The 13,741-nt window shown below is 51.0% G+C and overlaps 1 protein-coding gene across 2 annotated transcripts in view; it reads right to left on the bottom strand.

The window, feature by feature from the left end:
- Window positions 1-13,064, bottom strand: part of SFMBT1 (Scm like with four mbt domains 1) — a 62,178-nt gene extending 49,114 nt beyond the window's left edge. For both annotated transcript variants that reach the window (XM_052678391.1, XM_052678392.1), the window contains exon 1: window positions 12,959-13,064. The gene's annotated coding sequence lies outside the window, so the exon portion shown is untranslated. The remainder of the gene's footprint in view (window positions 1-12,958) is intronic.
- Window positions 13,065-13,741: the final 677 nt, after the last annotated feature.

The raw sequence follows: 13,741 nt of genomic DNA, 5'->3' as shown, positions 1-13,741 counted from the left end.
GTCAGTAAGGACACAGGAGCTGAGCGCCTGTCCTGTGACGCATTCTTCAGCTGGACAAAGTCCAGTATCAGATAACTCAGCCTTACGTTTTATCAGTTTAGGCTCAGGGGATATCTTACTTTCTCCCCTTAACATTCATTGAACAGAGTAGGAAATAAGTTATCTAGAGCTATCAGCAGCTTTGGACAACTATCCTGCACTATGCAGTCAACTTGGTCAGATCCATTAAACATTATTCATAAATGGAAAAACATCAACATGATTTTACCTGGAAAATACACCATATGTTACACTGAAGATGCCAAATCCACCACAACAGGACTGCCTCAGCAACAAGCCCCAGCTGCAGGACACCATCGGCCTTGCACTAGCATGCACAGCCATGTTCACCTCCAGGCTCTCGGCTCTTGCCAAGCAGGACTGCCCTCTGCTGACCCACAGCACCACCAAGGACGCCTCGCCCAGGAGCTGGGAACACCCACAACACCACAGCCAGGTGGCCCCAGGGCTCCTGGCACACAGCACCGATTCTTCCACTTGAGAAGGCAATGGTTTTTCAGCCTGGCCATCCCACTTGTTGCCTAGGATACAAGATAAAGTCAGTTTGGTGACATTAACATTTCTCCTTGGGCCACCTCTCCTTTATCTTACTGAAGGTAACTCCTCTCCCTTTGGCTTACCGTGCTGGGTCTGGTTTGGAATGGTGAGCGTGGGCAATCTCTCCTGGGACCTGTGCCAAACACATACAAAGAGCAGCAACACCTAAGTGCAACAGTCTCCTACTGGCCAGTGTAACAAGAGGACCACTGACTCCAGAGCGCAGCAGGACCGGCTGTGAGCTGCAGCGCCTCTCCTGAGATGGAGGCATGGAGCCACCTCCCCTCCCACATCTCCTCCAGAGGAAAGGGAACAAGAGCTGCCATACACCCAGCTTGTCTTTTTGGTGTGGCCTCCCTGCCTCAGAGCCACAGCCACTGCTGTTGGCACAAGCACAGCCAGCCCTGGGTTCAGGTGGCAATGCCACCTGAGCAGCTCTCATTTAACAGAGCCACAGACCCAAGAGCAGTCAGACAGTAATGCACAGCACTGCTGAAACTAAAACTACATACTTTGTTCATCCAAATGACCAAAAACTCAGTGAGTTCTGATTTAGCTGTCACTGAATGCAGACATCTGAGTGCAGCTCAGAGATACCACGCAGCACTGGACACATTCTCGGCTTGAGCAAACCACCCTGCCTAATTTGTTTGGAGCTGCTCCATCTGCAGCAGTTGCAACAGAGAGATCACAGCACAGACACCTACTGTAGAGAACTCAGAGCTACCCCACCAACACTTCAATGACAGCAGCTTTTAGGAACATCCTCCTGTTCTTAAACTGAAACCTCGTCCAGAAAAAAAAAAGAAGAAAAATCACAATTCTCTGAGGGCAGCTTTTAGTCATCATTACAGATAGCAATCCAGGCAGAGGGTGCACAAATCTGTTTCCATCATCTGTAGCAGCACTGACATTTAAGACAATAAATGCAACAGGACTAAGTAAAGCGGGAGTTAAATTGAATGCAATCAGGACTTATTAATTTATAGTAGAACTAAATGAAACCAATACCAATATCTAAATAAAACTGCTGACATCCAATGCTGCTGGGAAGTTGTTGGTAGGAAGTGAGAACTGAGTTTACTCCTCACTGCCACTTCAGGCTTCAGCAGTATGGGGCTACCAGCTCCTGCTGCAGATCTTACGAACAGGAAAGCTGCCAAGAACCTCTAACTCTAACAGCACATACTTCTCCCCATCACTGAGGACACAATGCAGGAGTGCATTTTTAAAAGCTAAAGGGAATTAAGTCCTTTCTAAAAGCATCTCCACCTGCAGTGCAGACCCTGGGACACAGACTCGCCTGGACACAGTACTCCTGGTGCAGCAGAATGGTACCCAGAGGAGAACCCCCTCAGTGAGACACTGCTGTGCCGTGATGTCACACAGGCTGAGACATGGCGACACGTCACGGAGACTGAAGCAGAGCTTGGAGGGATCAAGAGCTCAGCATGGTCCCAGCACTCGTGGCCCAGCAGTGCCCTGAGCACGTGGGACATGTCAGCGCTTCCTGAGAGCCCGGCACAGGAACTCACCCACACCTTCCTGACTCAGCACCTCAGCCCAGCTTTTCTATGTGACCTCTGGAGAGCACTTCCACCAGCAGCAAGTTCTGGCTGCCACCACTGTTATTAAAATACATTAAGTGATGAGCCTTAAAGTGCTTATTACATTATTAAAACATATTTATCAACATTTTGTCCTAGATTACAGTTCAAACAAGACTCAACACCCAACTTCTCACCTGCTTGGTGAAGCATATTTCAGCTTTACACACACACACACATGCATATATCTTACAAAACATGTATATCTTGGATAAATGGATTACACAAAATTCAAGGGGAGAATATTCCACAGACAGAAGACTTGATGGTTAGGAGAAATTGTCATCAAGCAAAGGGAAGATAGAAATTTGTACAGCACATCAATTTCTCCGAAGTAATCATTGGTTATGGCAGGTAGCTGGAAGCCACCTGGGTCGTGCGTGTTGAAAGCAGGATGGCTGGAAGGATCATGGATACTTCCAAAGTCCAACCACCAACCCACTCTCACCATGCCACTATGCCACCACTTCCCTTGGTGCTGCATCTCCACGGTTCTTGAAAACCTCCAAGGAGGGATGTGTGACATGAGAGCTCCTACAGGAGCCACTGCACATTTGAGCAGTGCGAGTGCCTCGCGTACCCTGACAAGATGCAAGGAGGATGCCTGTCCCTGCATCAGTGCTAACAGAGCAAGACAGGTGTGTGACAGAGCTGCAGTTGCCTGTGTGAGGACAGCTCGGGCTGGGAGTTCCAAAGCCAAGGCTGTAAAACCTGCCACAAGGCCTAACGCAGGCCCAGGTGCAGAAGGCAGCAATGACAGCCTTTCTCACGTGCTCTTTGCAGACTTCATACTGGCCAGAAACCCGACTTAACCATCAGGAACAAAATTAAACACACCACCAGTTTAACTAAAAGAGGAAACTATTCATTGCAACTACATCCAGATGACAATGAAAAACTTCAACAGTCCAAAGCTGCAGTTCTTCTTATCCTTTTACTTGCTTTTGTCTTCAGAAGGAAAATGCTGCTGAGGAGGGTCTCCAAGCAAGAGCTGCAGGTAAGCAGTGCAAATCATTACATCTTGTGCACTGCAAGCAAATCAAACCCATCAAAATTGCAGAGAGGAAATCTAACCTTCCTCATGCCGCTCCACAGAATTGTTAAGGGCTTCCTGCATTTGGGCAGATGTGATCTCATTCCTGTTCTAACACAATATTCCATGTCAGTGTTCAAAACCAGACAGGCAGCCTGCAGAGCCCCAGAAGATGCGTCCCACCTCCTGCCCGCTACAATTCTCAGCCCTTGCTGGAGCATTTGTGCTGCTTTAACAGTGAGCCAACTGCATCGGTCTCGTCCTTTCTTCCCCAGGAGAGGCAGCGGCTCAGAGGGAGAGCTAACCCAGCTAAGCTCGGTTTCCCAGTGCTACATTTTATCCAGCGCAATGCCTACATCCCCAGGAGCAGCCTCAGCCTAAGCTCCTGTTGTTTCTTAAATCAAAATTAACAGAGATTCATGGAAAAACTGTCAGAAAATTTTAGTTACTACTGCACTTTCAACGGTGCAGCAATATTTTGATAAAATCAGGTCCAGGAGCAGTCACACCAAATCTTCCTGACCAAGGTAAGAAACTCACAGCACAGGGACGTTTCAGAGAAGTAGGGAAAACCATCCTGCTAGGAGTCAGCAGCTCGTGGTTGACTAGCAAGCAGCAGGAAAACAAAAAGAGGAGGATGTGCTGCTGTGTGTTTGCAGCACAGTAAGGCCCTGATCTTCCCAACCTCTGTCACGTATGAACTTTTCCAAACCATGGGCCACCTGTGCTTCCCATTTCAGACCTGACTGGGTGGAAGCGAGCACACCCATCTTTGGTAGAAAAAGGTGATTTTTGCTGAAAGAATTGTGACTTTTTTTTGCATTCAAAATGCAAATGCATGGGTTTCCACCAACTGATGCTCCCAGGAAGCCGTTTGGTTGAGCAGTGTGATTATACACTTGCTCTCTCTAGCTGAAAGCATAGCTGCTTTCAGTTTCTAATTGCACATTTGTTTAATTATTAGCTTTATGAAAGCAACTGAACTGGCAGCACAAGCTATTCTATAAAAACAGGCAAGCAGGCACCAGGTATACCGAGCAAAAGACGAAACGAGGGAAGAATGCATTTTCTTAGTAGCAGAAGCTTGTCTATGAACTTGCAAGCAGTGAGCATATATACATCCAATACAACAAGAACATGGCACGGTTTCTTACAGTACTTCAAATTGTAACGCTGAGCTCCCAAGTACTGGGGAAAAGCTGGGTTTCTGAGTGCTACCCAGAGCAGCACCTGTAGCTCGAGCCAGGGGAAGCATCACCACCCAGGGCCAGAGCTGGAACCAATCTCTGCTGTGCACAAGCCCACCTCTTATTCTGCCTTCCATTTTTAAAAGGAAAACTGCCCACCAAGCTGCCCATGCAAGCAATGTCTGTGTCACAATACGCTGACGGTGACACCACCAGAATCCCTTTGCATCTTCATAAAAAGTGTTTCCCCTGGGAAAAGAAATCAATAATCTTAAGCAGTAGAAACTTCACATAGAAAGCAGACTGCTTCAAAAAGCACTGTTTGTTCTGTCTTTAAACCACACTGAAAACATCGCTGTGTGTTTTAATCACACCCCTGCACTCTCCTTGCTGTGCTCCCGTGCCCTCCTCTGTGCTCACAGGGCTAACTAACTTCAGCAGGGGAGGCTGCGTACGGCTGAGATCCACCCTCATGCTGCAGCCCTGAGTTCTCCCACTGCTTTCCAATTCACTTTTTTGTCTCCAAGGGGTTTCAGTTCAGATCGCCAATTATGTTTTTAATGGAAAGAAACAAATATCTACAGGAGGAATGTTACAACAGTAATCCAAAGAATTCCTCTCTGTGCCCGAATGGATGCCAAAATCATCACCAAGCTCCATCACAAGGCTTAGCACACCTTGCAACTCCGTGTCCAAGCAGCAATAACAAGGAGCTGGGAGCCCAGGCACACAGCTATTTCTCAGCTCACAGACTGGATCACAGAACACACTTCTGGTGTAAAGCAGCAGCCGAGCCCTTCCTGTTCAGTACGTTAAGGTTCATAAGTGGCTAAGAACATTTTGGAGCAAGAAGGCTTTAAATGCGGCGTGCTAAATCTAGAAAACTGGGAAAAACACACACACTGGGTTGGCTCTGAAGCCAGAATAGGTGTTACTGGGTATATTAATTTCTAGAAACTTCAGATGTCAAAACACAGCGCTCCTGAAGGCCCCCATGGACCCCTGACACCTCCCACCCTCTGCACCCACACACTGGGATGGCAGAGCAGCTTCCTCCACTGCTTTTACGCACAGAATTGCGGCTCTGTGAGCCATGCTATGTGATGAAATTCTCTCTCTCCAGGCAATGCCAGAAAAATATGGCCTTGCCTTTGTTATCGTGCATGAAACAATATGCTTCCTTCCTGTTCCTCCTCTAACAAATAACTAAAGCTTAGGGGGAAAAAAAAAACAAAAACAAAGAGACAACAGCTTTCAACAATACAACTTTTAAATCCCAAGAGGCATAAATAAAGGCCTGGGGACTGCAACAGCACAGGTCTCAGTGAGCATCTCGTAGGGAGCACAGGCGTGCCTGCTACCACAGCATCAGCAGTGATGCAACTACATGAAAATCAGTTGTCATTTTAAGACTTCTTTTTCACTTCTGTTTGTTCAGAGTCAAAAACAAGACTGGAGCCCAAGGGCTTAAGAGACAGAGAGCAGCTACAAAAGATTCCTCTATTTTTAGGAGCACAATTTCGAAGCTTGATCCTGCTGGAATATTTACACTCATAAAATTTTTCTGAAATCCAAACAATTTTTTTTTTCCATTTTATTATTTGTGCAGTGTCTTCCCCCCAAACTTGAGTGGATTTTTCTTCAGGCATCACTCTGCTGGCACATACAACTTTATTTCTGTTATTAAAATGTTAATATGAAAGAGATATAAGAGGCTTCCACTCAGTTCCAACTTTGGAATCTTAGACACGGTAATTAAATCAGACAGACATCTTTAATTGCGCAGCAGGATGCAATACAAAATGTCTCTGAAAATCAAATGACACCCTCTTCCTGACAATGCCACCTTAGGGACTCCTCTCATGAGGTCTCCAGGATTTCCTTCACCCATTCCAATCTCCACAGTTAGCCACAGGCCCGTGGAAGTCTGCTGCAGAGCACAAGCCACCAGAAGTTCCAGTATTTACTGTCAGCACACGCTTCCACATAAGAGTCAATTTTAAATGTGCTCCTGATCATATGGGAAAACAAAAACAAAAATCACTTCCTTGCTTGTTTTAAAGAAATGGTAGGATCACAGAATGGCTTAAGCTGGAAGGGACCTCACAGCTCCCCACCCTGCTGGCTGCTCCCCCCTCGGCTCAGGCTGCCCAGGGCCCCTCCAGGGATGGGCACCCACAGCTTTGGGCAGCTGTGCCAGCGCATCACCATCTTCTGAATAAAGAATTCCTTCCTAATATCTGACCTGAGACTTCCCTCTTTCAATTTAAAAACATTCCCCCTTTTCCTATCGTTGTAGGAAGTCATTCTCCCTCCTGTTTATTAACTCTCCTCAAGTACTGAAAGGTTGCAGCAAGGCCTCCTCGGAGCCTTCTCCATGCTGAACACCCCAATTTTCCTAATCCTGTCTACATAGGAGAGGTGCTCCAGTCCTCTGAGCATCCTGGTGGCCATCCTCTGGCCCAGCTCCATCAGTTCCATGTCTCTCTTGTGCTGGGGCCCCCAGACCCAGATGCAGCACAGCAGGTGATGCCTCACAAGGGCAGAGCAGAGGGGACAATCCCTTCCCTGTTAATGCAGCTCAGGATGCAGTTGGTCTTCTGGGCTGCAAGAGCACACTGTTGGCTCACGCCCTGCTTTTCACCCATCAGGACCCACAAGACCTTCTTCACAGTGCTGCTGTTGAAGAGTTGTGCTCCCATTCTGTACACATATCTGGGCTTGTTCCAACCGAGGTGCAGCACCTCGCACTTGGCCTTGAACCTCATTCAGTCCATCTCCTCGACGGGCTCCACAGGCGGGGGCACTCACCTCACCATGCACCAAGGGCCCCACCACACTGGGACATGGAGTAATTCTACAACACTGGGTAATTCACTGCTCCATAATTACGTCAAAGCCATAGGACCTCAGCATCCTTGCCCAAACTGTCATTATGTGATGGACAGAAAACCAGACACTTCTGGTGACACCCCAGATCTCTCTCTATTTGCTCTGTATGGATATTCAATTGCTAGCAAAACATTCAGGGGAAAGTGTGATGCTGGGTGGAAATTACAGCACCTCACACCTGTGGGCTGAGCCTGGCCTAGGAAAAAACACTGTCTCACAGCATTCCCAAGCTGAGCTCTGCACCTCTGCAGTGTCAAAACCCAAACTGTTACAGGGCACCATGTTAGCTCTCACACTGATGGAAATAACACTGGAGACATAAGCGTGTTCCTCTGCACAGGGGTTGGAGGCAGCACAGCAGAGAGGCACAAGATGAACAGAAAGCTGCCAAGGGAAGAAATGGGCTTGTGAAAGGGGCCCTGGGAAAATGGTCAGGGCATTTGTATGGGTGATGCACCCGCACTGCTGCATGGCTGGGAGCCTGGCACACACAGCTCTATAACAGCATTTTTAAAATCTTACAACCTGAGAAGTTCTGCATGGTGTTTTCTTAATGGAGACAGTATCAGTATTAAACTCAATGTCACTATCAGCAGAGCAGACCTAAGCACAAACACTTCACCCAAGGACTGGGAGAATGGGAGAAGTAACAGTTTTCAGGATATGTAACAGAAGAAAACAGTAACAGTTTTCATCAGGATATGACACAACCCAGTAAGGCCAAAACCAACTTTAACAGGCACCTCAGGTGCAGAGGTGTTCAAAATCAGAATGGAAATAGCAAATAGTATAGCTATTATACATAGCAAATGGTAGCAGCATTTCTGGTATATACCCGGGGAGCCCCTGCTCCTTGTGCTCCCTGGCAGAACAGGACAGAAGTGCCTGCTCCAAGCAGCAAGGAGACAACCCAGCACGACTGCGGCACCCTCACTGCACGCACAACTGCTGAGGAAAGCAAACCTGCCCATGCTTGGGGTGCAAAGACACACCACTGTCCTTCTGTTATTATCTACACAGACCTGAAGCATTTCGGAGCATTCTCTGGAAGGTCATCTCCTATCCTGATGGCCAGTTATAAAGATAGGTGATGATGTCAGGAAGACAACTCATTTTTCACAATATTAATACAAGGACTAACGAGCTTGTACCTAGTCCTGCTTTTCCAGTAATCCAGACAAGTGCAGAAATGTGAAAGAAACACAAAGTTTTAACACTACACAGAACTGTGTAAGAGGTGAAAAATTGATGTTGGTTGTTAAGAACCATGGAAGAATAATAAGAGGATAAATTAAAGGCAGAGTAATAAGACATGGAGAAAGAAATGACCTTGCCTACAATAAGACCTAAATCAGCTGCTGCAACTGAAGATTTTGAAATTGTTATGACTAATTCTCTCTGAGCATCAGCTCTGTGCTCACCCCAAAGAACGGAGAAGAAAACAGAAAAGGTGTTACAATTCTATCAACCCAAAGCACACCTGCACCCTGACACAGCAGGCAGTGCTGGCTACAAGAGCAGGAGATGCAATCAAAGGCAGTGATGGGCTCAGACAGCGGAGCTGAGGACGGGTAGGAGACATGTAAAATCATAACTGGTACAATAAGAATACAGAAGGGTTAGCTGTAGCTTCAGCCTGAGGAGCAGCCACTTCCTCCTGCAGCAGGGAGCTCTCAGCCACCCCCAGCAGTGGCCATGCTGGCGTTTCTCTTTCAAGTACCTCTATTCTTGTAGGAACTGAAAAGGGTTAATTTTAATAGATTAAAGTGGATTCTGCCATGTGGTTTGTTGGAAGTTTTTGCGTTGTGATAAAACACACTCCTCCCTTTAGAGCAGAAAACACAGCATGGATTGGTCTCCAGAGTCCAAGGCACAGCGCTGGGCTGGCCGCTGCGTGCTCTGCAACACTGCGAGGACACCGACCAGAAGCACCAGCACTGCTGCTCTGCTAGGAAGGAGCCCACAGCAGCTGAGAAGCAGTTGTTACACTGCTTTGTTACGTTACATATCACTCACGTTTGCATATCAGCATGATCAAGACTGACAAAGCATATCTTGGTGCTGCTATCTATGTAAGAACACAAAGGAATGGCATTTATATTAATTACTTTAAACAAAAGCCTATTAGCCTGTGAAATACTGCCAGTTCTCAATAGGCTAAAAACAGTTCCCAGTACGATTCAACCACTGTTTGGAAATAAGGCAGAAAGGCAATAGATTGTCTGAACACTTAAATAAAAATCTCAGCTTTCCTATAAAAAGGTAATTCTGTATTTCTCACTGGGTAATCCTGAGTTATAATTTACGTCAAGCTGCACTTAAGTGGAAATTGGACTCCAATTAGTAATAAAAACTGCACTTTCATTTTATCTAGCTAAGTAACATTTGTATCTCAGAAAAGCAGGTGCAAAGACAACATTTCAATTTAAGATGCATAAAGAGTTAAACCAAGGAACGTTAACTTCAGTGAGGAGAGCTGATTGTTGTTCTCATCACCTCGTCCTCCCAGATATTACATTCCTGTCTCAGTTTTGTACCCAGACTGGAAGAACAAAAGGCAATCTACCCCGGTTTTTCAGTTTCCACCACTGTCTCCTTGAAAGAAGCCGAGCTGGTTGAGAAAATGAAACCAAACCAGCCAACTGTTGCACATCATCCCTCCACACTGGTGCTTAGGCTGGAATTATCTAGAACTGGCTTGCTATCAATGGTGATGCTGAACTCAAGCACTTAGCCAAGCTGCTTCCCCAGAAACACTGGTTTTCATTAAGAGGAGTGACAAAATACACTCTCCAGTTTGCACGAGAGCACATTCAAACAAAGAGCAACATTTGGCCAAAAGAGCAATGAGAACTCAGAATTCTCCCTCTGATCCTTCAAACCTATTTTTAAGATAAGATATTTTTAAGTTTAACAGATACATAATTTAAGATGTAACAACCACCTTAGAAAACAGACTTCAGTTATCAGCTGCTGGACCAAACAGCCCAGCCACTCACATGGCTCAGTTCTGTTCTGCAAGTACAGGAGGAAAAGTGCCCTGGAAGCAGGGAGAGCTTTCACGTCTGTACTCACTGCTGCCTTGGTTTAAAAGGAGTTAATGAGTCCACCTGGGTAATCAGCACTAGGTATGTAACGCTTCCAATGAACCTGTGCTTCCCTTATTTCTGAGGGCATCAGTTGCACTCACAGCAATGCTTTGCAGAGCAATGAGAAGAGCTGATCCCAGAACAAAACAGCACGGCCTATGATGCTGCAGGCTTGCAGGCAGTGGCAGGGCTCTGGTAGCCCAAAGGACTGTGCTGGGCACATCTCATCACTCACAGTAATGCACCACCAGAACAGCTCGCTACTTCATAGTTCACTACTTCATAGGGGCACATCTGGAACCAGATATTAGGACAAAAAATAAAAACAACCAACACGTGAGAGTATGTCTGCCTATATATATATATATAGGCAGACATACTCTTGGAACCAAAGAGTACCAATATAAATAGAACTCTAAGAGAACCATATATAAATAAAACACACTCTTGGAACCAAAAACAATTTAAAATCAAATAAACAATAGCTAAAGTCCTGCTTCCTTCATAGGGTTTATCAACATAGAGAAAACTGAGCGCTGGAAAAAAACGAGGGATTCAAGTCAGACAAAGCGCATAATTAAATGAAAAACACCGTTACACGAATGCAACTTTCTTCTGCAATATCATCGCCTACCAGAACACCCCTCACCAAACACCTCCCAGCTCTCCTCACTCAGCAGGCTGTCACAGCACGGTGTCATTGAGCCCCGGTGCCTGCACAGCACCACCTGAGGGCAGTGCCTTCAGCCGGGCAGCACCAAGCAGCACACACGGCAAACGCTGCGATCAAAGCTGCCTCAGGACAACATAACCAGGCAGGCGATACAACGTGTTACCAAACGTGCTTCTGCGGTACTCTCTTCCTTCAGCAGTGGTAAATTAAGAGCAGAGGGCGAAAAAGCCGCGGAAGAAGAACGGCATGGATCAGTGCAGTGCCCGCCTGCTATATGTGCACACACAGTGCCCCGGCACCCAGGGCTCAGCACACACAGTGCCAGCACACAGCTCAGAGATGGGGATCGCAGAGCACAGCCCCCAGCGGGTCAGAAGGCCAGCGGGAATCTTGCCATGCCTGGGAGCCGGCAGCTCCGGGAAGAACCAGATCTTGTCACCCTTCAATCACAGCACCGATTCGCAAACCAAAAGTAAAAGAGGAAATGGCTGAGCGAGGGCAGGAAGCCCCTGAGCTCTCCTCCTGCAGCCGATCTCTCAGACGGATGGATGCTCGCTCGTTCTTTTTGTTTTTAATCTGCAAACCCTACGGCAGCAACAACGGCCACGCAGGAACAGCACGCTTCGCCGACAATTGGTACGTTCTCATCTCCGCATCGGGTTCCCCGGCCCCGGGACGGGCTGCTCCAAACCACCGGCCCCAGCCGGTGCGCGGGGACGGACCGCGTCCCGCCCGGCCCCGATACCGCCGCGACGGTCCGTCCGAGCGCCGTCCCGCACAGCGCTCCTCGCGGCGCGGCGGGTCCCGGGACAGGTGCCGCAGCCCCGCGCCGCCCGAAAGCCAGGCGGCCGGAGCGTCCCGCACAGAGAGGCCGCGTGAGGCCCCGCTACGGCGGCAACAAGTTTCCGCGGGCGTAACGCGCTCGAAGCGGCACCGCCGGCCCTCAGCCGAACGAACGGGGCCGGGCGGGATCGCGCGGGACCGCAGCCGCACGGCCGCGCGCCGCCTCCCGCTGCTCTCGCTATTCCCACCGCTCACGGCGGAGCCGCGGTCCCAAGTTCGGGAACTCGCGCGGCACCGCCCGGCCGCGCCCCCCGCCCCGCCCCGCGCCCCGCCGCGCATCCCCGGGACCCGGCCCGGCCCGGCAGCGGCTCCGTAGGACAAAGGCCGGAGCCGCGGGGAGCGGAACGAAGCGGAGCGCAGCGCCGGGCGCGCACACGACGCGGACGCGCAGGCCCCGCGGCGGCGCTGCGGGAAGCGGCCTCGGGAACGGCCGCGCCGCTCCGCCCGCCGACGGCCGCCGGGCGGGACGCGCGCCGGGGCACGGCCGGGCCGGGCGGGGGTGCGGAGAAGCGCGGAGCGGCGTTTAAAGGTCCCCCTCCACCGCCATTTTGAAGGGGAGAGGGGCGAGCGCGAGGCGCTCGGTGGGCTCGGGCCCCCCGCAGGCGCGGGGCGAGGAGCGGCAGAGGCGCGGGGCGCACAAAGTTCCCGCGAGGCCGTTCGGGCGGGGCGGGCGCGGGGAGCGCAAGTCGGGGCCGGGCGTGCCGCGGGACGGGGCTCCTAGCGGGAGCGCGCCGAGTTGCGCGCCGGGCAGCCCCGCGCATCGCTCCGCGACGCGACCGGAGGGGCGCTGCTCCCCCCGCGCTGCCGTCTCCCCGCCGCGCCTGCCTCCTGCCGCCTCCTCCTCCCTTTTCCTTCTCCTTCTCCTCCCTCCTCCTCCTCCTCCTCCTCCTCCTCCCTCGCCGCCTTTTTTCCCCGCATCCAAACTTCGGGAGCCCGGAAAAACCCTGCGGGCCCCGCGCTCCGCCGGCAAAACGTCCCCACCAGCTGCGGGCCGACCCGCTCTGCCCGCCGGCGGACGCCGCCGCCCCTCGCCTCACCTGCGGAGAGTTTTTCCAGCCCTCCGCCGTTCCCGGGGCTCCGGCTCCCCAGCGCTCCGCTCGCCGCCTCATTCCAATATGGCACGGCCCGGCAGAGCGCATGCGCCCGCCGCTGCCTCTCCCCCCCCCCCCGCCCCTCCGCCCTCCTCTCCCCTCCCCTCGCGGCTTTTCGGGCGCTCCGGGTCTCTCCCGAACCCGCCGCCTTTCCCCCGTGGCGGCCCGGCTGCCCACCCGTTCACCTGCTCCAGCCGCTAACGGAAGCCGCGCGGCAGCAGGGAGCACCGACATCTCAGCCCGTCCTTCCCGGGGGCGAGCGAAGCTCCGCTCGCCCCCGGGAGGAACGCGGTCCGCGGGCGCAGCGATGCCCGCAGCATCCCGCGGCTCTCGCAGCGCTCCGCACAAAGCCTCCGGGCACGGGCCGTCAGCTGGAGGGGGGTCTCGCCTTGCGGGATGGGGGTCCCGGGATCCCCGTCGCTCCCTTATGTTAAGGAAATGGGACAGAAGTGGGTATTTGTGAAGGAAACCGCTATCCTGGGCTGCAGCAAAAACGGCGCGGCCAGCAGGGCGAGAGAGGGGTCCCGCCCCTCCGCTCCTCCGCTGGGGAGCCCTCGCCTGGAGTACTGCATCCTTAGTACAGGAGAGATACGGACCTGTTGGATTGCATCCAGAGGAGGGTCACAAAAATGACCGATGGAATGGAACACCTCCTTGTGAGGACAGGCTGAGAGCCGGGGCTGTGCAGCATGGAGAAGAGAAGGCTGCGGGGAGAGCTGAGAGCGGCCT

The sequence above is a fragment of the Tympanuchus pallidicinctus genome, unplaced genomic scaffold (genome assembly GCF_026119805.1).
Source record: "Tympanuchus pallidicinctus isolate F22 unplaced genomic scaffold, pur_lepc_1.0 scaffold17, whole genome shotgun sequence".
NCBI classification, from domain to species: domain Eukaryota; kingdom Metazoa; phylum Chordata; class Aves; order Galliformes; family Phasianidae; genus Tympanuchus; species Tympanuchus pallidicinctus.
Note: the sequence above shows the minus strand (reverse complement) of the source record. Positions and strands in the feature narration are given on the sequence as shown.